This window comes from Falco peregrinus, chromosome 6 (genome assembly GCF_023634155.1).
Source record: "Falco peregrinus isolate bFalPer1 chromosome 6, bFalPer1.pri, whole genome shotgun sequence".
Taxonomy (NCBI): domain Eukaryota; kingdom Metazoa; phylum Chordata; class Aves; order Falconiformes; family Falconidae; genus Falco; species Falco peregrinus.
In genome coordinates, this window is record NC_073726.1 from 86811462 (window position 1) to 86839172 (window position 27711).

A 27711-nucleotide genomic window follows, 5' to 3' on the forward strand; every position below is an offset into this window, starting at 1 on the left:
AAACATCTCACGCTCCCTGCCATGATCTCTAGCTGAAGGTGTGCACACACCAAAAACCCCCCTCATTTTCCATGAGCTGGGGATGTTTCAGACCCATATGTGCATATGCATAATGTGAATGAATATGCTAAAACATTACCTTTATTACATGCATATATATATATATCCCCTCCAATTTGAGATTCACGATGTTCATTTGAAGTTACCCATTCTATCACATTTTACCCGTGAAAGCTCTATTTTCAGCACTGCCTAAGCTCCCACCTCCACTTGGAAGGGTGGACTACTTTATAACATCCTATCCTACGCTGTCTATCCACTGCAAATGCACCCTAAAGTTTCCAAATAATTTCCCACTTAAGGACCTGAATAAGCTTGCCTGCTGCTGAAATGTCACCTCCTCTGGATAAAACACACCTATTTAATAGCACATAGCAACATTGTCATAGCAAAAGATGATATGCATGATATTGTTTTTTGCATCCTGTGCATCAAGGAAGCATTTCTTATCATTACTCTGAGATGGATATTGGTGATGAACCCAAAAGCAAGAGGGAATGTACTACCTCCTTCTGCACACGACAGGTTCCTGGTGCTCTTGTATCCAGTCTCAGGACTTCCCACATCCAGCACTGGCAGTGAGGTGTGTGGTCGTGATCACAAGTGTGGTTGCATTAGCTTTCACTGCATCAGAAATTTTAAACTGTAGACAAGTTGTTGCTAAGTTCTGAGGAAGCAAAGCAGGATTCTAGAGGAAAAGAAGTCTGAGCTCCTTACTCAAGCAAAAGGTTTTACTCATTGCATTTGATAATTTACAGTTAACAAAACTTTTTCTTAAAGACCCTGTCCTCCACCCAAAATGTTGAGTGACATTGTAAAACACTCCCCAAACACAAGCAGGTCTCTCTGACTGCTGATCCCTGAACATTTTAAGACAAGGAAACAAATGGACCTGAACTGGATCATCTTAGAGACCTGGGAGCCCACTGACTGTCCAAATATTTCCTGTCAGTGAACTGACTACAAACAGAACGGTAGTTCTTTACAACATCCCCTGTAGATACATAGTACAGTGCATAGGCACAGTATATAACACATTTTACACCAGTATACCTATTACTGTGCAAAAGGAGAATGATTCCTTTGTGGGGGATATGTTTCCTTTATATTGTTTTTAGCGTGTCAGAAATAGGAATTGTATCATTAAAACAAGCCTGTTGCAAATCCCTCTCTGACAGAATGCAGAGCTAGCACCGGTTCACTGAGATTTATTCAGTTTCAGAATACATACGTTACCCTTCATGTGCATTCATGTTCATGCATGAGGGGTAACGTATATATTCTGAAATAAAGTAAATCTCAGTGAACATACGATATTTCTGTCTGACATTAGGGTGAGATTGTCACAACCAAGTTATGTCCCTGACTTGGACCCTAGTGGTAAAACTAAACGGAAATAGAGTTACTTTAGTTTACACCAGCACAGATTTCCTCATATAGACAGGCCCTACCTCTTGTCCTCCTGTCCCACCCCCCTCTTTAATTTGGCTCTCTGAGTTTTGATGACTGAGTCACTTTCACCTTTGTTTCTCTGATTTCTTTCTTAATCTTCAGCTCCTGAAAGATGCTTAGTTCCTGAATCCCTGTACAAATACACTCTCCTTTCTAAGCTTCTCACCAGCCAAACAAGGTTTTATTTGTTTATTTAATTTGACATGCCGAGAGAGAAATGATCCCATTTCCTATGGATTATCGAAGTAACAAATAACTTTACAAGAGGGTAAACAAAGTAAAACTCTTGTTGAAACTCCTTTGAACCAGGGGCATCCCGTTCATGTCTCTTCCTAACGTGTTTCCCCTCTCCTCCCTGCTACATACAAGATGACTTACTGGTCGCTTTGGACGGTGGCTGCTGCCCTCAGGCCGGCCTGCTTCTGGGGCTGAGCTAGTCATCACCTCCTCATCCTTCCTTTCACCAAACTCACCATGGATTTCCCACAGTACAGCCAGAAAATTCAACTCACTCTATGAATGAGCATTTTCTTGTCTTTGGCTCCACAGCCCAATTCCTCCTATCATTTTTCCACTTTTGCAAAGATTCAGAGCTAGAAAAACCAGGGGGTGAGTCTGGGAGCCTCCACAGAGATAGGGATGCCACACTGATTTTTGTTGTGAGTTCTGCCTAACCGAGGCACCCAGGCATGGACACCAGAAACCATCACTCTGCACAGACACCTCCTGCAATGTACATTTCTGAAGAAAAATAAACAAAACAACAAAAAAAAGGCCTAAAATGGGCTAAAATTCAGAAGGACTTGGAGCCAGGGGTGCTGACAAGCTCCCCCCAGGACAACAGACCCCAGCAGTGTGCATCTCACATTTTTTGGGGGTGCTTATGTTTGGAGGCTGGGGCCTGGCCAGCTCCCCGGCCCCCCCCCCGCCCCCAACATCCCTTTCTGTTTATTACTCCTGCCGTAATTGGGAGGCATGTGTGGATGAATTAAACATAGCAGGACAGATGAGAAAACTCTCCCTCTTAGCTGGCTGAATGAGCAAATTTAACTGAGCCTGTTACCCACTGAGTATCGTGCCGACATGCCAGGGTCTGGTTTCCTTTGAGCTCGCCCTTTCATGCGGAGTCCCTCCGTGCCCCCCGCCTTGCTCCGCACAATATCAAACAGCTGGAGTTTTTGCGGCCCCAAGGAGGAGCCTTTGCATCCGACAGCAGCAGCAGTGGGAAATTTCGCCCGGGATCAGAGAGGGACGGGGCCAACCCAGGCAAGATGGTAGCAGACGATCAGGGGGCTCTGACACCTCCCGAGGGGGACGGGTCCCCCTCCAGCCACAGGCTGTGCTTGGTCAATGCCACAGTAAAACCTTCCTTATGCCTGAGGGACTGGGGCTAAAAAGGAGGGGGTTTTGGTTTTCACACCACTCCGTGCTTCAGCCAGGCAATGGCACCCAGAAGTCCGTTCTGGTAGGTAGTTTGAAAAAATGGGTGCCAGCCTAGAGCTGGTGTCCCTGGTACAGTAACAAGGCGACTGCCTGCAAGTAGGACTGCCGCTGGCTTGTCTGGGGATGCCCCAGGGGACATGGCTGCAATAACCAGCATCCTGCTTCATCCCAAGGCATTTCTTCCAGCATTAACCATGGGGGCAGGTGGGAAGAGCAGGGTACAAAGGGTGCTGCTGCGCCCCATGTTTTCCCCACCCTGGGGGATAAACAGGGAATGTAATCCTGCAGGGCTGCAAAGTTTTTTTCCCCTAGCATTAAACAAGCCCTGGGGCACTTCTTTGTACAAGGTAGCTCTAATTCTGCTCCCCCGCCTCTTTCTTCCCACCTTTGTAAGCCTAAAACTAGTCAGGGCTAATTCAATTCCTGCTTTAATTTAGGACAGTTTACGACTGCTCTAAATTAGGAAACCACTGTTTTTCAGACAAGGCAGGTGCTAGAGGTCTCAGCACTTGTAAAAATTAGGCCACTTAGTGAGGTGTCTACATATAGATTTAGCACCTGAGGACTGTGTTACTGAGCAGCATAAGGAAAAACTTGGAATCTGGGAAACAGTTCTTTAAAAAATAATTAGACAGCAAAGTTAACATTGCAGAGGAAGGAAGTTTGTGTTCAACCTGATAAGCTTACCCATTCAAATACAAGTTGAAGAGCCATCAATACACATCCCCTTGGAACTCAAGAAACCCTGCAGAAAAATCAGTGTTGACATTTTCAGTACCCCTGCACCACCTTTATGACTGGTACTTTGGTCATAAACGAAGGAAATAAAAACCGCAAGTCCAAATATAAAAAAACGCCAAACCCTTCAAATCATCCTTATGCATGAGAAATGGGCAATCCAGGAGCACAGGCCCTTCCTACAGGGATGCTAAGCAGAAATAACTCTGAAACCTAATGATGACATGAGGATAAACTCTTTCACCTTCTTCTCTGACTGAAGGACTTCAGATTTAGAAACTACAGATCACATTTATCATTTGTGATCGGTGTATGGCAAAGATGTGAGAAACCTATCTTGGCCTTTCAGTGGCAGCAGATTTGTTTCAAACTAGTCTTTGTTGAAGGGCTTTGAAAGACAGAGGATTTCCCTGCAGCTCTGGGTCAATTTATGTTTTGGGACATGTATTCATCCTCTAGTGTGGGAGAATGCAGTGAGATAGTTTGGTTTAATCCCAAGTAGTGGTGTCATGGCTTTTCCTGAAAACTTGTGCTTGAGACACTTTCCCTGAGAGCAGGCACCTGCCAGCAGGGATGGTTGGAAGAAAATATCTTTTCCTTTTTATTTCATTTTCTCCACATCACCTCTAGAGAAGCTACACACCTTATGGGTTAAGAAAAGGAGTCGGTCACCCTCCTTGAAACCAGCTGGCTAAAATCATGCATAGGCTGTTTTACCTCCATAAGAAGGGGCTGTCTTCATTTAGCAAAATATTAGGCCCCGTGCTTTGGGGGAAGAGTGCAACTTGAAATAAACATCTGAGTGCATCTTACTTAACCTGGTTGCATGTGAAGTTTTGCCTTTTACAGTCATTTCTCTTCCCCCTTCTTTCCCTCCCTGCCTTCACTTCGGCTTCAGGCGTCTTGACATCCTGATCCAGATGGTCTGTCCCAGGTCCCACAACAGGGCGAACAGGATGGGGACCACCTCCTGGAGGGAATGAGCCTGTGGGTGATGCCAGCCAGAGAAAGCACCTCAGGTCCCCTCACAAACATTGGTTATACCTGTGAGGCAGCTAAGCTGATGCTTGAACTTCAGCCACACAACCTGGGGAACTGAGGCACGTACGTGAGGACGGGAATTGCCTAATGCCACCCAGCAGCGTGTCACCACCTGGGCCTGGAGGAGGCAGGGCCCTGGGCTGTGCAGACCCATGGCAGTGTTCGTATATGGCTGCTTCTACATCCGTCCTTCCAGCAGGTGCCTGGTGGCATAGGGACAGGCATACAGACAAGGTGTCGCTCCGGGGGAAGCTCGACAGGTGGTTGGAGCAATTTCTGTGCAGCTTTCTGGGCTTGGTCCCTCCTGGGAAGAGGGGAAGGTCTCCCAGGAGGTCTACCACAAAGTGCTGTTTATCACCAGCCCGTTTCCTCATAACCAACGACTGCCCAAGGCCCCGCCGCTGCCATCAGCGCCGTCCGGCTTCACAGCCGGGACAGGGCGGGATGGCCGCCAGCGCAGGGACTCCAGGGGGATTCTGTCAGCCGCCGGGCCCGGCCGGGGCAGCCACTGCGGTCAGTGAGGAGGCCTGGAGGCCACCACCGCCCCACGGTCCCCCTGGGCCTGGGGGAGCCACAGCCCCCCCGGGACCCCGCGGCGGGCGGGCGGCCAGCACCGCCCAGGCCGAACTTCTCGGCCCAACTTTCCCGCTTCCGCCTGCCGGGGGGAGCGCGGCGGGGAGGGCCCCGCGGTGCCGGCGGCCTGCTTGGCGGTAGCACCGGCCAGAGGATGCCGGTTAGTGTTACCGGAGGGGGACGGGGGGACGGGGGACGGAGGCAGAGGGGACGGGGGTCGGCCGCTGCCTGGCTTTTGGGCAAGGGGTTTTTATGTCGAGTTTTCTCCCTCCTCTGGCTCCTCCTCTTCTTCCCTCCTCCTCAGGGGGAGGGGAGGAGGGAGGCTCTGGGGCAGGAGTAGCCAGAGCAGGGAATTGTTTGGGAGTTCAGTCATCCAAAAGCCGTCTCCCGTATGGAAGGTCTGGCTTCCCGCATCCCGGCGCCTCTTCCCTCCTCCTCCTCCTCCTCCTTCTCCCGCCGCGCCTGAGCCCTGCGCGGCCCCCCATCCCCAGCGGCAGCCCGCAGGAAAAACACAACCACCCCCCAAACCAAGGGCCCCCACCGTCCCCTTCCCCCCCAAAACAGGCTTTTCCCTTCTCTTTTTTTCTCTCTCTTTTTTTTTTTTCTTTTTTTTTTCTTTTTTTTTTTTTTCTTCTCTCTCTCTGTGTGTGTGTGCTGAATTCCCCGCAGATCCGGCCTGGAAGTTCCCAGCTCCTGGAGTTAAGCCTCTTTGTTGCTTCCCTTGGTTTGGGGCATCTTTGTGTTTCCCCCGCCTGCTCCGCTGGAGACCGCGGTGAGTGAAGCGCCGGGGCGCGGGCCCGGCGGGGTGGCGAGGGGCCGGGAGGGCGGCCGTGGCGGGCGGCGGGGCGCAGGGCTTGTCCCCCTCATCAGCCGGCCGCAGCGGTAGCCAATCTTTGTGTCACAGTTTGGGAAGTTGGTGTTGGGGATGCGGGGATGGGGGTCTGCGTAGGGAGACCTGACAGGGGAGGCGGGGAGGAGACCCGCTGGTCCCCACCGGTACGGGGCTTGTCGCTGAGGCAGGTGAAATGTGGGGGGCTCAGCCGTTTCCCTCCACATCTTCCTCCTCGGTCGGTTGGCGTTAATGGAGGGCCCACTGCACGCACACACCCCGCCGTGCTCCAGCGCTTGGCTGAAACTTCCCCAAAAGCTTGGTCCACGACATCGCCCCGTCCTCACCGCAGGCTGGCTGCTTGAGGCGGGATGGTGTGCGGTGGAGAGAGGGAAAAGCGGTGCAAAATAAACCCCAGAGTCATCCTCCGTTGCTCCAACTCTTGTCAAAAGCTGATGGGAGTTTGCAGGCGAGACCCAGCTCGTGCAGATGCGAAGGCATTTCGGTTTGTGCCCTGTGAAGGGGCTGCCGCTGCAAAGGAAAGCGGGGGTGGGCAATCTGCGGGTAAAATTGTTGTCCTTGTCTCATGAGACCATAGAGTTTTTAACCCTGGTACCAGGATGAGGAGCGATTTGGGTCAGGGGAGGTAATTTTCTGCTAAGCGGTGAGATGCTGTAGGATTTGTGCACATGTGCCTCGCTGCTTGGACTGCAACTTTGGCAGGTCCGCTGGATGGTGACTGTAAATAGAAGATGTGTTGGGGAGAAAGTGGGATGCTGAATTTGTAGCCATGTCCAAATGAGACTCTTTCAAGTGCTCTGAAGATGTTAATACTTACTTTGAAAATTAATAGCAGACTTTAGCCAATGCCCCTGGCTGGCAAAAGGTAAATACAAATCTGGTATCTTTGGGCACTTCCCCAGCTAATTCTGGTACCCCAAGTATTATTTCACTGGCATTGTGCGAAAGGCAGTTCAGGTCTATTAAAGGGGTTTTTTTGTCCTTGTTTGTTTTAAAGAAACTCTCTTGTTGACCTCTCTGCAGCATTATGTGAGTGGGATAACAGGAATACACACACACACACACACACACACACGCTCTGTGCCCACATGTAATTCCCAGCATGTCTTAAATTGCTTCTTTTTTAGTGCCCACTTCTCTTAATTTCTACATCATTACCGTCGTGTCTTTTTCATACGTTCATTTGCAATCTGCCATTAAAGTTTCTTTTCCCATGGGCTAAAAAACTACCGTGGAAAATATTAGAAGAATGTGGGCGTTTTGTAAGTAGGATTTTATCTTAGTTTTCTTTTCTTTGGAAACTAACTGCCTCAGTGTGTATACGTTTAAGAGGAGTGTTCTTGCATATTTATGCATATATACATACATGCAGACACTTTTATTTAATGGATTCAATATTGAGGTTTATGGGAGGTATTTCAGCAGAAACATCATGGGTTTGCAGTGAAGACTTGTTCCGTTTATTAAGTGACCTAAAGAAATGAAGGTGAAATAACTTTCCATGCTAATAGGAGTCATCTTGGGATCTTCTGAAGTAAATAGGACAATTAGGGAGAGCTGTGAGCTCCCTGCTGGGTGCATGATATTCTCTGACAAGAAATAAATGGAGTTTTGTTCCATGTACTTTTCTTAACCCTCCCCTCTAGATACAACTACAGGGATTCATCCTGCATGTACAACGCAGACGAGGTCCCAGTAAATGTTTGCTGCGAGGGCTGAAGTCAGATACAGTGCAGTTCTCCTGCTGCTGTAGTTCCCACTGGGAAGATGAGGCAGGTTTATCTGAAGGGTGCACAAGGGTCCCATGCAGATTTAAAAGGCAAGTTCAGTTTTGTCCCTCTCTTATACACACATACCCCCACAAGACCTTTCTTTGAGAGATATCCCAGTACAACTAGCTGAATCTACACACATCTCTTCTCTGCTTGGTGCAAAGAAGTATTACGGTGAATGTATGTGCTACAAACTGGTGTGTAAGTCTTATGGGTGCTCTGTATCCCTACAGTCTGTAAAATACAGCTTTTCTGTACCTTGTAGTGACATGATACAGAAGCACAGAGCAAGAGGTTCTTAAAGATTGCAAAGGGAAACCCAGTGCCTGCTGTTTGCAGAGGTCTTTCCAGCTTTACGAGTGTGAGACTCCCAGCTTGGAGTTTTGCTCTGTTGAAGGACAGGTGAATCATTGCCCAGTCCCCCTCACTCCTTGAAATTCTGCTGTGTCCTCAAAACCAACAGCAGGCAGATCACTCCAAGCCTTCAGTACCAAACTGGGAGCCCCACAGTGCTTTCAGGATGCTGGTACAGCTCCTTCCACCTGACTAGGACCAGCAGAGTTGGCCCTTTGGGAGCCAGCTGGAGCCTCTGGCCGAGCAAGGAGCATTGCAGGTGGGGCCGTGAAGCGAACAACCTGCTTTGTCCCCATCCTTGCCAGTGATGCAGAGGGGAAAATTCCTTTCCTGGGTTAAGAAAACTAATCCATTTAGGGCAGACCTGAATTTTTGTAGTTTCTCGTCATTGTTACTGAATGGCCACACTTGACAGAATCACTGCCAAATCTACCTGCCAGTGCTTCCCCGCCTTTTCCTGAATTGCATGTTCTTAGAAGCACAGAAACCTTGCAGTCTGGTAACAAGCACAGGAAGAAAAAAAAAAAAAAAAAGAACTATTACCACTCCTACCTGGGCTGTGGGTCAGGAAGGGCACTCTTTAGATGGAAGCTTGGGTTTGGATGTGGAGGTATTTGGGCTGTGTCCTCAGCCAATGCACATGCCTTGTGTGAGCTTAAACAATATCCTCCGCAGCCCTGTGCCTTAGTTTTCCCGTGCAGAAAATGGGGCTAATCCCTGTGCCAGCGGGGTGAGTGCTGTGGCGGGGCAGATATTGCCATCCATGTTGACTCTTGCTGGCCAACCGGCACCCACCCTCGTGTCTCTCAGAGCGGAGCTCAGGCACACCAGGGAGGACCCGCTCTGGCATGGTGAGCCTCCTCGGGACTGTCACAGGGGTGGAGAGGCACCTCCACGCCTCTGAAATTCACTCCCTTTTCCCAAGCAAAGACGGGCTGTCTCCCAACCCCCCTGCCCCTTGCATGCTTTACAAAGCAGGGAAGCAGCGGCAGGGAAGAGTGCACTGGGGACCCCGTTGGTTCTTTTAGTCCACATTGGCCCACAGGTGGGTTTTCAGAGACCTTGGGCTCAGTTAGTGTCAGTTCAGTTGCTTAGCCTGCAAGAAGTTACAGCAGCAGTAGGCCAGCACAATTCCAGGTTAACAAAGGTTTCTTCAGCAGTAAATAAGGGTGGATTGTTCATCTTAATGCCCGAAACCGAGTGCCTCAGAGGTATGAGGCACAATTCCCTTGGACTTCTTTAATGTGTAAAGATGACTAGATGCATTACTGCTGGCATGTTTATGGACCAAGGCTTTAAACCGTTACCTCCCGGGCTAAAAACTTTGCAGTGCAAAGTCTACAGTTAAGATGGGATATCCCACAAGGAAAAAGCTCTCTTGCAAAATCTTTGGAGACTTCCTGTTTCTGGTTAGACTGAAAACATCCTGAGGGAAAAACCTGCTGCTGTGTATTTTGGTGCTCCTGTGGTCAGTCTTGGTTTAAGAGATTGTTATGTATCCACTTCCTAGGCCATGAGAACAATTTAAGGCGAATAACGTCTAAATGAGTTGCAGATCCTTAGGTAGAACAGGGGTGAATATCATCTTCCAGTTTTCTAAATGTACTTTGGGTAATTTTTCAACAAAAGGTATCACAAGCATCTTTTTTTATTTCCTGCTGTTTGGTTTAGTTCCTCTTGGCTCTGAATCATACGACATTGTTTCTGGTGCTTCATTGGCTGAAGAGTGTGCTTGAAGCTGGTTTTCTGGAGGGATTGTTTGCAGGATGGGAAGCTTTCAAAATTTGCTTTGTATGCATATTTGCTCATAAGAGTTTTTTAAAATCTGCTCTCCCCAGCAGCATGCTCCTAGAACACGGTTGTATGAGTGTCCATGGGAAGCTAAGACAAAAAGAGAGTGGATGCAGTGGAAGCAAGTCAGCTGAAAAGCTCAGAAAGATATTTGTTGCAGGGAAAAAAAACACTTGATGCTTACACAGTCCCAAAGCTGCCACAGGTGGCACAGGGCTTTCTGCATAAACAGGGAACAACAGATCCCTGCCCTGAGGATGCTGCAATCTCCTTTTATTAAAATGGACTCTCTTCTTCCTTGCAAAAGGATAAATGGGATGGGAGGCTCAGCTGTCCCTGATGAGGTTGTTAGCAGAGCACCTGGCACAGCACAGACAGGGTGCCTGAGAGGGGCTTTCAGGGCTGCTGTTGTGTGTTGCAGGAGCTCTTGAGTAAGAGGCAGTGCCAATTTATTTTGGCACTGGTGGGATCGATGGAGGGAAATGTGCTTCAGGGAGCGTGTGGGACGTGCTCAAGCTTCTTCGCCCTCCTCATGGGCAGTGTGCCAGCGCAGAGGTGAGAGCCAAACTTTACCCTTGCTTTCTGCTCAGCTGCTCTGGGGAGGCTGCTGCCCTGTGGCCAAAACCCTTCCCTGAGCTCCCCTTAGACGTGAGGATGGTGACTGCACCTTGTGCCCGTGCAGTGTGGTGGAGGCTTGCTGGACGAAGTCCAAACCACACCACAGCATGTTGCCCCTATGAAAACCCACTGTTGTTGAGTTCACAGAGGTTTTGGGCTGTGGTGTCTCTATATATGTCTGTGAAAGCCAGATGGTGTTTTGGAAACCAGTCATTTTTCATTAACTTCTGTGCCTGGTGTAGGCAGCAAGTCTTTCACCCTGAGCTGGCAATGTCATTCTGGCTCTCTAAGGTCCACTCTGACAAAGAGATTAGCCAGCAGGTCGTACTCTTATGCACAGCCACAGTCCTGGGGCCCTGCCAAATGCAAGGATGTGTTCACTGGTTGCAATGTCAGCGAGTCTGAACAAGCTAGTGCATCTAAAGACTGTGCATCAGGCCCTTTTTCTGCTCTTCAGGTCTTAAGAGTGGAGAGGAAAAGGGTGTAGAATGCACGTCAAAACTGTCATTAGCTTTCAAATATCAAAATGAGGTTGCTTTTTATTTTTCTTCTAGCTAACAAAAGGACAGGTTCAGCAGAGCCCTGTGAATCAGTGTGTTGAGCTTAGTGTGGTTAAGAAAGCTTGTGGTGATATAAACCTACTGAGGCTGTCTTTGAGAAATAAACCTCAAATGTGGATATGCTGGCCTAGAATATAGCATTTATATGCAAAACGCAGCTTCCTCGGGTAATGTCACTGTGATTTATCCTGGTACTTTTAGGTAGAGCAGCCCCCTCGCTTAGTGATGCCAGTGTTGTAGGGCGCAAGCCTGGGATGTGAGGAGAGCTGGGTTTGGTTCCCCGCTGCTTGCAGATTTCCCCTCAGGTTGGGGCAGGTTGCTCTCCACCTGCAAAAACCTGTAAGTGGCACTTCCCTGCCTCCTTGTGGTGTTGGGAAAGGGTCTGCTGGAGATCAGGAGAGACCAGAGGTTTGCTGGCTCTTCAAAAACCTCTGGGATAAGTACCATGGTTGGTTTCAGCAGAGCCTCCTGTGGCATTGGCAGCCCTAATGGGCGGCTCCTGTGGTTGCCTTTAGGGACATCGTGCTGGGTGGATGTGAGCTCTGTAAGGGCTTCGTGACGCTTTTGGTTTGGAGGGTAGGCTTGGCGTGCGGCTGTAGAGAAGCCCCTCTCTGAGCGTGACCCTTGGGGAGTGAAGCGTAGGTAGTAGCACTGCAGCTGCAGTGAATTTATGGCTCCAGCCAGCGGTGGTACAGAGAGGCCATTGTAATCCTATGTACTGTACAGCGTACATCTCAACAGGCAAAGTGGCTCCTGAGTTGGTCCATGCCCCCCCCTCCCCACCCCGTCCCTTCACGTCTAGCTTTATGAAGTTCCTCCCCTTAAATTGCAAATTTGGCCTTATCTTCAAAGAAGCCCTTTGGTGCCAAGCTTTTAAAGGTAGGGAGGAGGCGAGAGTAAAAACATCAAATCCATTAACAGCCCAGTTGCCAGAGAAAATGTTTTTTAAAACAAAATCTGAAACCTTAGTGTTTGAGATCCAAAGCTGAGACTGAATACAAGTATGGGCCTTGTCCCTGGAGAGTCGCAGCGCTGGGAATATGCTGGCAAAGACCATGGAGCGAGGATTCTTGTGCATGCACGCACACAAATAGACAATTATTTGGAAGCCAATAGTACTCTGGATGCTGAATAATAGTTTATTTCATCTAGTGCCTTCTGTCCCAAGTTGCTCCCTGAGCTGTAGCTGACGTGGGGAGCGTTCTTGTCGCTCCAGCCCTCCGCTGGATGGCAGTCCCCTCTGGGGCAGGAAGGTGGTGCTTGGTTGCACATTCCTCAGCTGTGGGTGGTAAAAAGGACTAGCTGGCCCTGCTTCTTTAGAGCCTGCCGCTGTCAGTGAGGGATTCCTTTGGGCCCCCTGAATGGTGATGGGAATGTGATTTTTATTTTTCTTCCCCCTAGAAGAAAGCTGCTTGTTTAACAAACCCAAGCAGTGTCAGATTGAAGGGGTGGGTTTGAGTCCCAGCATCAAGAGATGTTTTCAAAACCATGCTGGGTGGGATTTTTCAAAAACACCTGGAGTGACTTTAATGATGTGGTAGAGAGTCAATGAGACTTGTGCACTGAGAGACCAGGCAGCTCTCCCCTCAATTTTAAGCACAAAGTCACATTTGGCAGGTCTGTGGTATGGTCCTGCTGTCACCAATGTAACAGCTGCCCAAATTAGTCCTGACCACCTACTCCTGCCTGGAAGTGGACTGTTTATTTCAAAAGTGGCTATCGGGCACATCTTTGCTTGCAAGCAGTTGAAGTGCAGCTCCTAAGCCAGAACCTGTGGGCAGAAGGAGAGCAAGATGGCCCAATTATCCAGCTGTAATGGGGTCTGAATCCAACGAGGAGCACCTCATCACTGGCTCTTTCTGGAGCTGTGTGGCATGGCCAGCTAGACCACGGGACCCTGGCAGGAGGAAGGCTTGATACCTACTAGCTTTTAAGTCCCTGTGGGGACTTGCCCTGCTTGGCAAGCTGAGGGGTGTATAGGTATCTGGCTTGTAGCTGTCAGCCATCTCTGGACCTGGAGGCTTGTATGATGGATAAGACAGGGCTGTGAGAAGCTGGAGCGTGGAGGTCTCCTCAGAGGCATGCGAGCTGCTCTGGATGTGTCCGTCATCACTGTTCCATTAGCTCTGATGTTGCTTTTGGGGTGTCTGGAGCTGGACTGAAGGGAAAGGGTCTTTGCTTCCCAGCAGGCGAGGAGCAGAGCTCCTGGTTGCGTGCCAGCTTGTGCCTGAGCACTTCTGTAATGCTATAGAGACAGTCCAAGGCAGCACAAGGGCTAGTTGCTCTTGAGGACCTTGCAGCTCTGGACATTGACACCCCAGCTCCAGGCCCTGCCAGAGATGGCTGCCCAGCCAGCAGAGAGGGAGAAGGTCGTAGGATCATGGTCAACGGTGCTCAGTGACCATGTGGCCCATTAGCTCGATGACAGATGCTGAGAAAGGGCGGTCAGTACCAACACATGGAGCTGGAGCTGCGGCAGCCTGGGTGTGTGCTTGCTGACCCTGCTTCCCCCTTGAGAGGGGAGCGGCCAATTTGGGGAATTATTAAGGGAAAGCAGTATTGTTTACATGGCTACAGCAAGACGAGCCCGCCCTGTATCTCACAGGACAGTCTCCAGTTTACTAATGAGAGCTGGCTGTACTTGCCTGGTACGCAAACACGCAGCACGAGCCGTGGGATCCTGCTGATTGAAACCTGTTGTCTTTTGTGAGAGCAAGGGTCAACTGTTTACATCATGTAGCAAGTTAGGCAGGAACATACTTGATAAATGTACGGTTGTCCAGTTTTCCTCACGATTGCCTGGACTGCAGGTCTGGGGAGGAGAGAAAAGGAGCACAAAGAGAACAACGTCAGGAGCAATGTGGCAAGCTGTGTTTATCGTTGATGCCTGACCTACACTCTACCCTATAATCTATCTCCCCCGGGATAACTTTGGACATCCCTAACCTCTGAGCCACTTGAAAGAACCACCTTTAAAAAAGTTTCCCAAACTAGTGACCAAGCAAACAAGCAAAAGTTTCAGCAGCCACAAAAATGTGAGTGTAACCCAGTTTTTGCATAGCTCCAGCATTGAAGATAAGTAGAGCTTTCTTAATATTGACTCTCTGGATGAAGGCCTGAGAAAGGCCTGCCATGCCATCTTCCCCATCACTGTATTCCAAAACCAAAATTATTATTTGGATTACAGTTGTATCTACAGGTTTTAACCGAGGCTGGGACCCAGCTATGTTAGATACCATGCTAACTTGTAATGAGAGATGGTTCCAACATCCCCATTCTAAGCAGCAGGACAAATGCAGAACAGGAGGTAAAAACAGAGCATGAAAAATGACATGTTTTCCTTGGAGTGACTCAGCAGGTCAGGACTGGAGCTTAGTACAGACCCCGCATTGCCTGATACCTCGTCCTGTGCTCCATCCTCCGCCTTGCCCATCCCTTCAGAAGAGGAGGTCAGAGCTGAGCATCTCTAGGGCTTGTCTGAGAGCTGCCTGTCTTGAAGCTAAGAGTTGTCCCATAGCAAAGTGTCATCTTCCTTAGCCCTCAGCTCACACAAGTCAAAAGTGATATGCCTTCATGCACTCCAGTAACTGGTTGCCCAAATGGGGCGCTTGGAGCTGCAGGTGGTGTCAGTAGCATCTTGCCACTGTGGTGTGCGTCGTACTGGGGCGGGCAGCCGGTCTGGCAGAGCTGAAACTCCTGCCTGTCTTCAGAAGGCAACTGAGTAGGAGGTCTGCTGGGGCACTGGGGGAGCAGCAGGTGGAAAGCAAGAGCGCATGGCTGAAAGGGAAGGAAAGGAAGTTTTCTCCTGTCAGCTAGTTTTCAGTTGCGGCATCATGCTTTGAAAGATAGCTGGGAGAGCAGAGAGCCAGTGTAATGAAAGTGGTTTGCTTGCAGCATGCAATCTCAAGCAAAACAATCTCATTACGTAAATATTGTGTGCCTTCTCTCTCAGGGGGTCTGGGACTGTGCTCCTGCTCTGGAGGCACTGGCTTTCGGCGCGCAAGCTGGCACTCTAACATGCTGCTAAGGCCAAGTCTGTGGCTTGCGCTGTGGCCCAGGTGCAAGAGATGTTGCTTAGCTCTCTGTGGTCAGGACAGAGGTACCTCGTGCTGTAGGGAGCTGCAGGGAGAGGGCTGAGGAGCAGCAGGGTTACAAAGAGCTGCTCTTCCTGAGACCTGCAGGCCATGTTGAGCATGTGACTGGGGACACACAGGGGTACCTGAATGCTAACCCAACCCCTGCAGGCACAGGTAGCCCAGGATGGAGCAGCTGTGTGGACACCAATGGCAGAACACGAACAAAACCTAGCTTGATGGGGTAATTGGGAACTATCTCTCAAGGGAATAGGATTGTTTCAGTGAAACCTGGGCAAGTTCCTTCACCCTTCCTTTTTTGTCTGACTTAACAGCACTGTTTTGGGGAACAGGTGGGAATGCATATGCATCCTCTTCTGGCACCTGTTTGTTTGCAAAAAGCTGTGGGCAAACTCCTGGGGGCTGCTTGTGGCTATGCCCTGCTGCTGCCCAAATAACAGCTTGAACTGCTGTCAGGGGCTTTTCGCTTAAAGGAAAGCTTTGAAACATATTGGTTTTAATGGCACTGTGTTGCCAGGAGCTCTTTGTGGCTGGATGAAGATACGGCTTCTTGCTCTGCTGTCAGGAAAAGGCTATCTGAAGCAGGACTCCTCCATTTTGCAAGTGGGTTTGATATTCCCTCTGCAAGCCACGTAATTTAAGTACAGACAAGATCTTAGATGAGGTGCTTGGGGCCTTACAGTTCCTTCCTGGCTCAGTCAGTGCCTTGGGAGTGAAAGAGTGGTGGGAGATGCTAGACAGCTGCACAGTTATGGCTTTTTCTTCTCTGTTGGTCCCAGGTCACCCCTTGTGCATGAAAGACTGCAAGAAGACATCAACATAGCTGTTGCCTTCGTTTCTGTCTAGCTGAATTAGGCAGGGCGTGGGACGGAGAAGGTGTCAAAAGATGGGTTTGTGCCACCCATCGCTCCTCAGGCTTGGGGAAAATAATCTCATCCTCGCTTCTGGCACACACATCCCTCTTGGTTTCATCAGGGAAGCTTTTTTTTGCCTGAGACCCCACAGTGGGGAGGGGAGAACAGGATTGCAGCTGAGGCTGCTAGCGTGCCCCTGTTCCCCTCATGTGTGCTGCCTCCCAAGGGATGCAGGGGCTGCCGCCAGGCCCTCATACCCCCCTTTCTCCCCATTTTCTGTTTTTAATTTCCCCTCCTCTGCCTGAGGTCCTTGTGCCGCCAACAGCAGTTGCCGGGGCTGAGAAAGGCTTGTTGGGCCACATCCTGAATGTCCCTGCCCTTACTTGTTTTGGGGGAGGCTGATAAGGAACAACTAGGGGTGCTTCCCCAGGCATCAGCCCGCTGCCGGAGAGGTGCTCCCAGCCCTCGCTGACCTGGGGCAAGTGCAGGGCGCCGGCGTGTTGGAGCGGGTTCGGGGAGCCCTTGCCCGGGCAGGGTGGCTGCCTGCAGTTGCAGGCAGGGCTGCTGCTTCCCCAGAGGTTATTCTGGAGAAATACCCTCCTTGAAAGGAGAGCCATGTCTCTCCTGCCCTTCTTTCCCCCTGGCTGGTGGATTGGGGCTTGGGGGTTCAAAAGCAACATTTTCACATTTCTGCCAATGTTTGCAATCTCACAGCCCTTTGCAAACTGGGAGGGTTTTGTGTTGACTTGTCTCCTTACAGGCAGCCAAAGAAGCAGCTGAGTTGGGCCGGTGGACATGGCACGCACCAAGGTGCCAGTGTGTGCAAGGCAGCTGGCCAAAAAACCTCAGTGAGCTGTTAATAAGCCACAGGTTGACAGCTTTACCTGGGAACCTGCCACGTTGGGCTTCTAGAGCTTTCTGCTGAAGAAATATATGAGTAAAGTTGGTGCTAGATAAGGATAGGGAAGGCAGACCCTAGAATAAAGATCCGTAGAAAGGCACATCTGTTATGGACCTCAAGAGATTGCCCCCACCAGAGGCTCCTTGTGTTTTTTCTGAAGGTCTCCTTAACTACTTGGGAGCTGAAGAAAAAAAAAAAATCATTTTCCATGTAATGCTTTTGTAGGTACGTAAGACCAGCAGAGGTTTATCTGTGGCTTTTACAGCAGAGGTTGTCCAGAGCCTTGAAGCTGCAATGGATGTGTTCCCCTCTTGTATGGGGAAGGATGGTCCCAACAGATGTTTGTTATCAGCGAAGTGTAGGAACAGGCAAATTTCAGCTGGCGAGAAATGCAGAGGCAAGTTATTGTTGTTTCCCTGTTGGGCTTGCAGAGGGAATTCTGGAAGCTGCTTTTTGTCCCATTGTTACGGTTTATGTTTATATAGCTTATCTCTTTCATGAGGGACTATTAAATCCTGCAGTGTGTTGTGGGTGTGACTGTGTGAGAACAGCTTGCTTTACCCATCGCAGGGCAGAGTGTGCCAGCTGCACAGCTGGATTTAAAACCATGGAGCAGCATTGCCTCAAAGCTGAGGACTATTTTTCCATAAAAGAGTTTATGGTATTTTCCAAATTAAGAAATGGTCAATAATTCCCCTATTGGCAATTCTAAGATTGTATTTCCCTTATATAGCTGAGTTTTCCCAGTTGCTACAGGGAGGGGGGGAAGTCCGTATTCCTTTCCATTTCTAATATTGCATTTGTGGCCTGTAGCAAGTGACAGTATTTAACATAATACGGAGGGTAGGTACTGACTTAGCTCGTCTACAGATGACTTTGCACTGAATAGTGAAAGTTTTTTTTTTCAGGGGTATTTAGTGCTATGGGACAGTCACAGACTTCCCTCCTCAAAGAAAGTGTTGACAGTCTCCGTAAGCAATTAGAGATAAATGTCCTTGAGGCAGAGGATGTCTTTTTATTGTGGCTTTGTAGAGTACCTAATACTAAGGTCTTAAAGGAGCCTCTTTAAAATAAGAGAATCGAATACTCCTTATGTTCCTTTACTGGACAGTAATGTAAGGATCTTTGGATGATCCAAAGAGTTTTAAATTATTTTTTTTCCTGGTAGACAAGCAAGAAAATGTCAGAGGTTTGCTGTGTTCTTGCAGACTACTGCTGGGTGAGTCTTAGTAGAGGATGATCTGATCTTTTCTGTGGAATGCCTACTGGTGTCTTTCAAGCAAAGGTGATTTTTTTGTGTGAAAAAGACTTTCTAAATTGGTAAAGCAACTCATGGTACAAAAAGCATCTTAGTCCTTTGCAGCAGAGGAAGAAGTAGACTTCTTGGCTTAGAGTGTTGCTGAGGCTTTTAAGAATTTCTTGGGCTGAAAAATGCAAGTCAATAGATGGAGAATAGATTCACTTCTGGTCTGCTTCTCCTGTTGTCATCCCCCAAGGCCCAGGGGCTGATGTCGTTTCTTCTTCGTCTCTTTACTGCTTACAGCTTTCTCCAAAAATGACTAAACATATAAAGCAAGGATTGGGTTTGGGGGTTGTTGGTTGTTGGTTTTTTTGTTTTGGGTTTTTTGGTTTTTTTTTTCTTCCCATATTCTAGGACAGACACTGACCACAGTCATGTATTTGTTTTTCTCCCTTACTTCCAAATGCAGTCACATAACAATAGCCTGGAAAAAAAAGTACTGGAAGCGATTTGGTCATGAATCTGTTTCCTTTTTTGGGCTACAAGGAGCGAGTCAGCATTTGGGTGAGGAGGCTGGGAGCTCCAAGGCATCTCTTATGAGGTGAAGGGGGTTTAAATGGGCACCATCTTGGTAAAATGAGAAGTACTATAGGAAGGCAGCTTCTTGGGGGCAAGCGCTTCCCTTGCTCCACGTGCAGAGCCTCACACTTGAAGCCCCTTTTCTCAGCTGTGCCCGAGACATTATTTGCTATTTACGTAATGGTAGTGTCTTGTACAGATGCTGCTGAAGAGGCTTTGTCTGCCACTGGCAGGCAGGGATGGGCTAAAAGAGAAATGCTGCCTCCCGTATCAGGCTTCTTCAGAAGTGGGCGACTGTTTGCTTTCCTTAACGGATTGTTAATAGAGGGTGGTGGGTGGTGTTGTCTTTCTTGTTTATTTTATATAGTATGTCATGACAGATGGTGATTTTGAATGTTGACTACAGCTGTAGAAACTGATTGCATTCTAAACTAAGTTGCCTAGGACCAGGAGCTGGTAAGATGCAGGATGGTCTGCAAGGGAGGAAAGCCGATCAGAGTAGCAGTTGGCTGTGTTCTCTTGTCTCTTCCCTGAGGAGCAGGAAAAGAAGTATTTTGCAGACAGAGTTGGGAGATATGTTTTCAGTGTCTGGATCTTTGGGTTTTGGGAGGTGGTATCACTGTTTACAAGGAAAATGAAAGTCATCAGGTGGGACGAAATTGAATATATGATTGCTCTATCAGTCAGCGGAGTGGTTGTTAAAATCTCAAACAGTACAGGCAGTGAAATCTTGAAATTGTATTGATGGTTCAATGGATTTGGTCCTTATAGGAGAGAAAGTGAAAGCAAGTGGAGCTTATGCATACTGGAGAAAGCATACTGTCTGATAAAGGCTAGACCAGTAGGTAAACTTTTCAAATCGCAGGAAATTTCCTTGAAGTATTTATTTATTTATGGCTTTGTCGAAAAATTTTCAACCAGCTGTGTTTAAAAATATAACAGTAATGAGATACTTAAAGGAGTTAATCTCTCCCTGCCGTTGACATGCTGCAGAGCGCCAGCTATAGCACAAAGAAGCCCTGGGGAATCAAAATGGCATAGCCCTGCAGCCTGTGAGCCAAAGTCACACCTTGGGAAGCCAAACCCTGGAGGGAAGCACTGGCCTGTGGCAAGCTGCAGGGATGCTGGAGGGGTGACCCTTTAGCCACCCTCCAGAGGCAGCAGGCTCAGCTTGCCCAGCTCTTCAGGGCTCCCCAAATCTCCCCAGTTCCTGTACATGTCCCCCCCAGCCACTTGTCCTCAGGGCACCAAGACCCGATTTTGTCTGCGCTGCTGGGAGGCCTTGAACTGTCTCTGACACCCCTGATGGGGAAATGCTGGAACGAGGAGGAAAGGAAACCAAGGGCTTTTGTACTGAGGGAACAAAAAAACATCCTCTGTGTCTCCCTGGGTTCAGCTATTACAGACTCTCCAAAACGGACTGGTGGTGTGTTTTTTGGTTTGGGGTTTTTTTTGGTATTTTTTGGTTTTTTGCTTTTAAATCCTTCTTTAGCCAATGTGATTATTTTTTTTATATTCCCCACCCACCCCGGTCTGGAGGGTGTCTCTTTGGGAGATAGAGTCAGTCTGGGGCTCTTCGTTTGGCCCATCCAGCATATCCATAGAGCACGCACAAGCCCTCTCCTCCAGGCTCATTTCCTCCAGGATTCCCTATGGCTTTGCAATGGCCAAGCCTTTGTGTTTGGTATCAAAGGCGGAAAGGCCAGCAAGGGCAGGTCAGCGTGCTGTGTCCTCCAGCCCTCTGCCCGTGGGGGCTCAGGTCGGGATGAGGGAATGCTGGGAGGGCTGCAGCAATGAGGGTGGTGAGTAATGCGTGCAGTGACTGGCAGGGAACAGTGCTGAGGAAGAGGATGCCTCTTCACACTATGGTGGGATGGCGCATGGTGGACTGGAAAGGTAGAGCGAGTTAGGTTTGGTCCTAGGTAGAGAATCGTGTGCAGGAGTCTTGTCTCCTCTGGGTCTACTGGTTTCAGCTTGAAGATGACATATCACAAGAGAAAAATGTCCTCTCCCCACTGCTTCCTTTTTCCACCACTGGTAGCTAATCAAGATTCCATTTTAATGACTTCCCTCTACTCTCTCTGCTTCCTCTCCCCCTGCCCCACACATGCCTTTTTTTTTTTTTTTTTTTTTTAATGCATTTCTTTTTGGCAGGAGTTGAAACGCAAGAAGCGTTTGGACCAAGATGAAACCAGTGGAGGAGCATGTTGGGCAGTGCAGTGCTTTGTTCTGAGTTCAGGGGGAGAAGAGGGGGAAGTGAGGAGGGACGACGGGATGTCGTTTCCCAGATGGGGACCCTGCCAAAGATGTTCTTGCGTTGGAAAGCAAAGAGTGATTTTTGAGGTTATACCAGGTTTAACCCTTTGTCGTCCCACTTCTGCCGTGCAGGGAAGCACCAAAGCCCTGGACCTAAAATACGGCTGTGTTCTGTTATGTGGCCCAGGTGACCTGAATGGTCTCAAACCAAAGTCTGCTCCTGGGACTAAATGCTAACAACAGTCTGAGGTCCTTGTTGGAAACCGTAACGAGTGGATGAGGAATCTATGCTTGTTTATCAGTGAAGGTCCAGAACTCGTGCAGTTGCCTCTGGAAAAAAAAAAAATCAGCATGTTCCTTACAGGGATCAGGACTGCTGTGCTGTTTCCTGCCCTTCCAGAAGCTCCTGGTGGGATTTGGGATGCTGCTGAACTCTGTTTCAGCTGTTCCTGTTGAAGTCGGGGACTATTGTTCCCTCGTGATGTACAAGATGCTTGGGAAACACCTTGTCCTTTGGCCAAAGGAGCCCTGCACTGCTCGTGGTTGTGCTGGGGACTGTTCGGAGGTCACAGCGCCAGTTCTTCCTCTCTGTTTTGAGCCAGCCTCCTGTGCGAGAAAATTGTGTTGTCGGAAGGTGTGGGGTGTGGAAAACCTCCGCAGGCATGTACTGCTCTGTTTGTGACTGCCTTGGGCCATAAATATTGCATGTTGTGTAGGCTGCTGATTTAATTGCCCCAGGGATGTTGCACAGTAGCAAACTGAGGGTGAGCATCCAGGAGGGGAGCAGAGAAAGGGAAGTTGAAGTAAATATCTCTTCATTAGTATCTCTTTAAGGTTGTAAATACTTGGACATTTGTATCAGGACTCCAGAGGAGGTCATATACCTCCTGATTAAAAAACCCAAGGGTTTTGGTCTGTGGCGCTGGGCTGTTTGTTGGTATGGAGGTCTAGCCTCTTCAGGCTGGATGGGGTTCTCCTGGGAAAGATCACCCTCTTCCCTCACAGCTGGAGGGGACCAATGCTGTATGCATAAAATGCATAAAGTCCCTTGTGTAAACTCATGCAGAGTCACTGTTGACCACAAATAAACCTGCAAGCCCTTGTTTTGTGAGGACCAGCAGTGTCTCTGGCGCTCTGATCCCTTGCAGTCCCTTTTCTCTAGTTAGGAGGATGACAGCTTTTCTAATCCCCCCGTGAACCTCCTGAACAATAAACACAGTCTTCAGCTCCACAGAGGGTGTTGGTAACTTTGGGCTGGAGACCACAAACTTCTTCCCAGCAGCTTTGGCTGCAGTGTGTGAAATTTTGATCACTTGTACAGAGGGCAGCTGGCTGCAGACATGCCAAGGGGTGGTTGTAGTAGCACCACTGTGGGTGCATCAATGGCCAGTGACTCATAGAGAAGTGATGCATCCAGTGCTCGTCTTGAAACATGCCTTGTGTCTCACGCACTTCTTTCTAGACAGCCAAGAGCTCTGATGTGGAGCAAATTAATGTAATACCACTCTGGTGTCACTTGTCAGGATGAGGTGAGGAAAAACAGGGGCATGTGGGCAAAAGATTTGTGTGCAGGATTGCCTGTGATGGGTTTCAGCTTTAGTTTTTTGACGTGCGCTCTTGAATGCTTTCCCATGGAGGTCAGTAGACCTGGTTGGAAATTTCACGTGCATGACGTGCACAGCATGTCTGAACCCACACATTTTTGATCCCTTTTCTTGGACCTCGTAAGTCATCCACATACCCTTTTCAGCAGTCTTGCGGAGCAGGGGTGGGAAGCACTGACCAACGGATAGGCACTTGGGTGGGAAGCAGAAGGCAAATGTTTCCCTTCGCTTGCTCAGTGCCACCAAGCACTCCTGGTTTCGGGGCTGGGATCAGCTGACTTGCCCTTAGATCTGAGTGGGTTTGGCCGGGATCTTTGGCTCCTCATAAGCACAATAACTGCCACCACAGGCTTCTAGGTAAAGCGGGACTAAAAATAAGTCAGTGATACGAATAGCTGTTGGGTATCGCTCGTTGTCTTGGAGGACTCCCTTCAGCCTGGAGTTTGGCTTCATTTCACTTGCCCAGGTGGTTGCATTTATACGCATGTGGTGCAGAAAAGTGTCCACTGAACCCACGCAGAACGCTGTACCCACACCTACCTAGGTCTGCAAATAGTGTGCTGGATGAAAATATTTTGAAGGTGTGAATCGCTCCTTGTTCATCCAGCCTGGTGGTGGGTCTTCCTGTAATAGCACAGCCCCTTGGTTCATAGTGCCCGCTGATGGGCTCAGTTGGCCTGTGACAGCTGATCATGGGGCATTTGCAAATAGTGCCGCATTGACTCTGCTGCTTATCCTTCTTTGTTTACTTAGTTCTTGGCAGCTGCATGTTTGAATGTTTGCTTGACAAACACTTTCCCTGGAGTCTCTGATTACAGAAGGTTTTGTCTGACAAACTCCACTGAATTATCCTGTTCTCTGATGTCAATAATCTCTTGGTTGCTGTCTCCCTTAACCACAATATTTTGTGTGGTGCAAATTCATATTTTTTTCCCCTTGTTGTAATCAGCCTGCCCCTCCCTGCTCGGTTCAGTTACTGAGGCTGTATCCTCAGGATGCTGACATCCGTATTTTACTCATCCAGAAATCCTGGGGCTACCAGGAAGCAGTACAGATAATAAGGCTGCATACCTGCCTAGCACCTTTCATCTGAGAATCTGAAATTGTCTGACTCACGTTCATCTGGTTACTGCTTGTACCAGCTGGGGTTTGCCATTCCTGGTTTTGCAACCTGAGAAGCTGAGACGCAAGGTAGGGGTATGTTTTTTTTCAATAGATGAAGCAGCAATTCCAGAAATGTAGTGTCATAACTTCCATGACAACGAGTTTCTCTCCCTTTTGGTCTTGCGGTACCTAATTTGCCCCCAAAAGGAAAGAGATTGGAGTAGGTTGATTGGTTTGGAGCAACGCTGTATTTGCGGTGATCCATGGCTTTATTTTTTTGGCACCCTATTGAATTCCACCCAAAACCAAAAAGACAATTGCAAGATTTCTCCAAGGTAAGTTACCTTCCTTGGCTGCAGTCAGGAGCCCATAATGTAGCTCACAGGAAGAGCGATACCCAAATACTGTCTCTTGTTGCCGGTTTGGTGGTTTGGATTGGTGCTGAGGGACAGGTGTTCACGGCCAGCCCAGAGAGGGCAACGATCTTGCTGTGTTTCAGGGGTGGCAGTGAGACTGGTGAAAGCGTGTCTGCAGGTGGTTGGGTGGTCAGACTGGGCTGTTAATCTGTCCAGCTGCTGGCCTGTTTTGGATGAGGGCCAAGACCAGGTAGGACACTGCTGCTTTTCTTCCTGCCTCCAAACACAGCTGAAGACCTTCCAAGCAAACCTGGGCTGGTTTATGGTTTCGGGTGGAAACCACAAGCAAACCACGTCAAATGGCTGGATTCTACCCCAAACCAGGCAAAATGCATGGGCTGCTGTTTCGTTTCACTTGGAGATGACTTGGAGAGGAGGGAGATGGAGGAAAATCTGCATAGATCCAGTGTTGATGTAAGGTCATAGGTGAGACATTCCTAAAGCCTGCAAATGCCGTTCCCATGGCTAGACCAGACTGGTAAGGGCAGATTAATACCTGAGCTGACATCCACTGGGAGCTTGGGTGTAAGAGGAGGGATGTTTTGTCTGAAACCCTTCCAGAAAGGAGTCCTTGAGAGGCAGGGGACAGAAATAAACAAGTAAAAGATGAAGAGGAGGAGGATTGGCGTGAATTTGTGCCCTCAACATACGTAATATCAGCCAAGGTGATGGGGAAGTTGTGTCAGGGTTTCCTGCACTGTCGGGCCCTGGAGAACAGTGTGCATGGGGAATAAGAAACCCTAAGAAAGAAAGGGGGAGAACTGCAAGCCCCAGGAGGTAAAAGTGTATTTATTTTTCATGTGTTGCATCAAACACGCTAATTTTGCCTGGAAGGGAGGGCAAGCATGTGCAAAAACAGTCCGGCTTGCTAGGAAAGGGGTGGGGAAGCGTGATGCCAGATAGCTTAGGGAATGTTGCTGTAGGCCTGTCTCTCCCCTCCGCATCCATGCAGGGCACAAGATCGGCATTCGTACGTACAGACCATCCCGCAGGCGTGCGCCAGGGCTTTGTAACGGAGCCATGCTCTCCCTTTGAGGCCAAGGCACCCCTAGCTCCCTACCCTACCCCCCTTCTCCCCTTCCCCCTGCTCCCATGTGCTTTTATTCCTTTTGCAAACAGCGTATGCCAAATCCAACTTCACAGCTGGCTCTGCTCCACGTGTTTGTTTTCTATGCCTGCACAGCGCTCTCCAGCTCCGCTTGCGCCACGGCTCAGAGGTGGAGGCGGCGGGGGGAGAGCAGGGGTGGTGGTGGGGAAACAGGAGCAGGCTGCTGCTTGCCAAGCCCTTATTTGTTTAAAGCTTAAGCCTGTTTGAGAGAGCCTTTTTGGAGTGAGGGGTAAGTGGCAGGGGCGGGATGCGGGGGAATGGACAAAGTAAACTGTGTGTCAAGGAAAGCAAACTTTGCAGCTGGAATTGCTGCTGGTCCTGATTGTGTGAAGGGCCTGGGGAGGTGCCTCCGGCTCCGTGCTCACGCTCTCAACACAGGTGCAAGTGTAAATGGGCAAGGGTGAAGAGCAGGGAGCTGGTGACGGGTCTGTGCTGAGGCCCGTCAGTGCAGGCGCTGCTGCCTGGCAGGCACTGGCCGTGGCTCTTGCCAGCATGTCCTCGTGGCTGGCCAGGGCACGGGCAGGTGAGCCTCTCTTCCCAGGCTCTGGGGCAGCAGCATTTTGCCATCCTTTTGTTGTGGACCATCCCCTTGCCGAGAGGGAAAAACCAGGTGCTGGCCCTGCCCGTCTCTGCAGGGTGATGCGAGGTCTTGCTCCACCTCCTGCCCACGTCTGGGCTGCTGTCCTCAACTGGACCGTCATTTTTGGAGAAGCCTGTTTATTGCTGGGATGATAAATGGGGAAAATGACGTGCAGACACAATCTTTAAAAAAGCCCAAGAGATGCAACAGTCTCCTCTTCATCTCTGGGTCAGGGAAACTCTGTCGCCCTCCAAAGTCCCTGCTGCGAGTGTATCCCCCATCATTTTTTACCTCTGGGTGGGCCCTGTGGGATTTTGGAGCAGTGTGGTGGCTACTGGTTGCAGCATAAATGAGGGCCATGGCTCAGCCCATCCGGATTGATGGCACTTGGTGCTGAGCCCCCACACCCCACCTATGCATTTGGCACCGCCTGGAGCATTTTCTATGAGCAGTCATTTCTGTCCCTTTGTTTTGCTGGCCTTGAGCTTCCTCTTGTGTTTTTTGGAGTAGTGACACATCTTCCAGGGGAAAGCTGTCCCAGCAGAGAGTCCTAGAGGCTTTTGACCTGCTCCCATAACCAAAATGATTATTGTTAGTGAAAAGCATTTAAGTGACAGCTATGGAGAGTGAAAACGCCTATTTATTTCCAAATTTGTGAAAAAGAAGGGGGGGAAAAAAAGGCCCAACTTTTAAATACCATCTTCAAAGGACAAGAAAAATGGGCTTGTGCTCTTTTGCATCCCAGCAACAAGTCATTGCTGAAAGGAGTGCAAACTAGAAGGCAGTTTCTCTTTATGGTGGTGATGGGGATGTCTCTAAAGCCAGCCATCTGGGGATTAAACTTTGTATTGACGTTACTGGCGAGTACTTTGTCCTGTCTCTTTTGTATGCTCTTCTGGATTTTGATGTCAACTGTGTTAAACTAGCCTTGCGCTTGTTAATGCAGTTTCTGGGCCTGCTCCCATTGAAGTCATGGCAAAGATCAGGCTGATTTTGGAGGCGGCAGAATCGAGTCCTCTGTTATGATCTTCTGGATGCTTTGTTTCAGCAGGTATTTCTGCTGTGCCACTGGCTTGTATTTGACATAAGCTTGGTCTGATTTTTACTGCCAGTTGTAGGCACCCCTGCTTTTTAAATACACACTGGAAGAAGGCTCAAAAGCTAGGAAAGCTACCCAAGTCTTTGCTCCGCTCCAGCAGGAAAATTTCTCCATTGTAGCTTCCCCCAAGGAGGACTTAACAGTGTCACTGGCAGTTTTTTTGGGTTTTTCTGGTTTGGGGTTTTTTTTGTGTGTGTTTCATTGTTCCTGATTGGACATGGACAAGATTTTTCTATTGTTTCTAGACAAAGATTTTTTTATTATTTTTTTTTTTAATTTGGTACTTAGAGGTAGGTTCATGTTGAAGCATATAAAGAAGTGGGCTGCTCTCCAAAAGTACCCATAGCTGCTGTCTCTCTGGCTTGTGATCCCCTCCGCAAACAAGAGCTTCCGAGACCCGGGTTGGAGGTGGCCGCAGTTGACAGACACCCTGAAACACTCCCTGCTCCCTGGGCGCTCCTACGGTGCTTCATGCAGATGCTGACTAGTGGTGTTTGTCTGGTGTACCACTCCTCTGTGCTTGTGGCTTATATTATCCAGGTTCTGCTTTCAGAGACACAAGTGTTTCATCTGGTTGTTACCAGCATGAATGGATGCTGTGATACTTAGTGTCTGTCCTCTTGC

At 49.1% G+C, this 27711-nt stretch overlaps 1 protein-coding gene across 4 annotated transcripts in view; it reads left to right on the forward strand.

Moving 5' to 3' along the window:
* The first annotated feature begins 5549 nt into the window (after positions 1-5549).
* The window catches only part of BOC (BOC cell adhesion associated, oncogene regulated), a 57035-nt gene continuing 34873 nt past the window's right edge, over positions 5550-27711 (forward strand). For 3 of the 4 annotated variants that reach the window (XM_027782424.2, XM_027782426.2, XM_027782425.2), the window contains exon 1: positions 5550-6079. The gene's annotated coding sequence lies outside the window, so the exon portion shown is untranslated. The remainder of the gene's footprint in view (positions 6080-27711) is intronic. The other variant, XM_027782427.2, reaches the window with a different exon arrangement.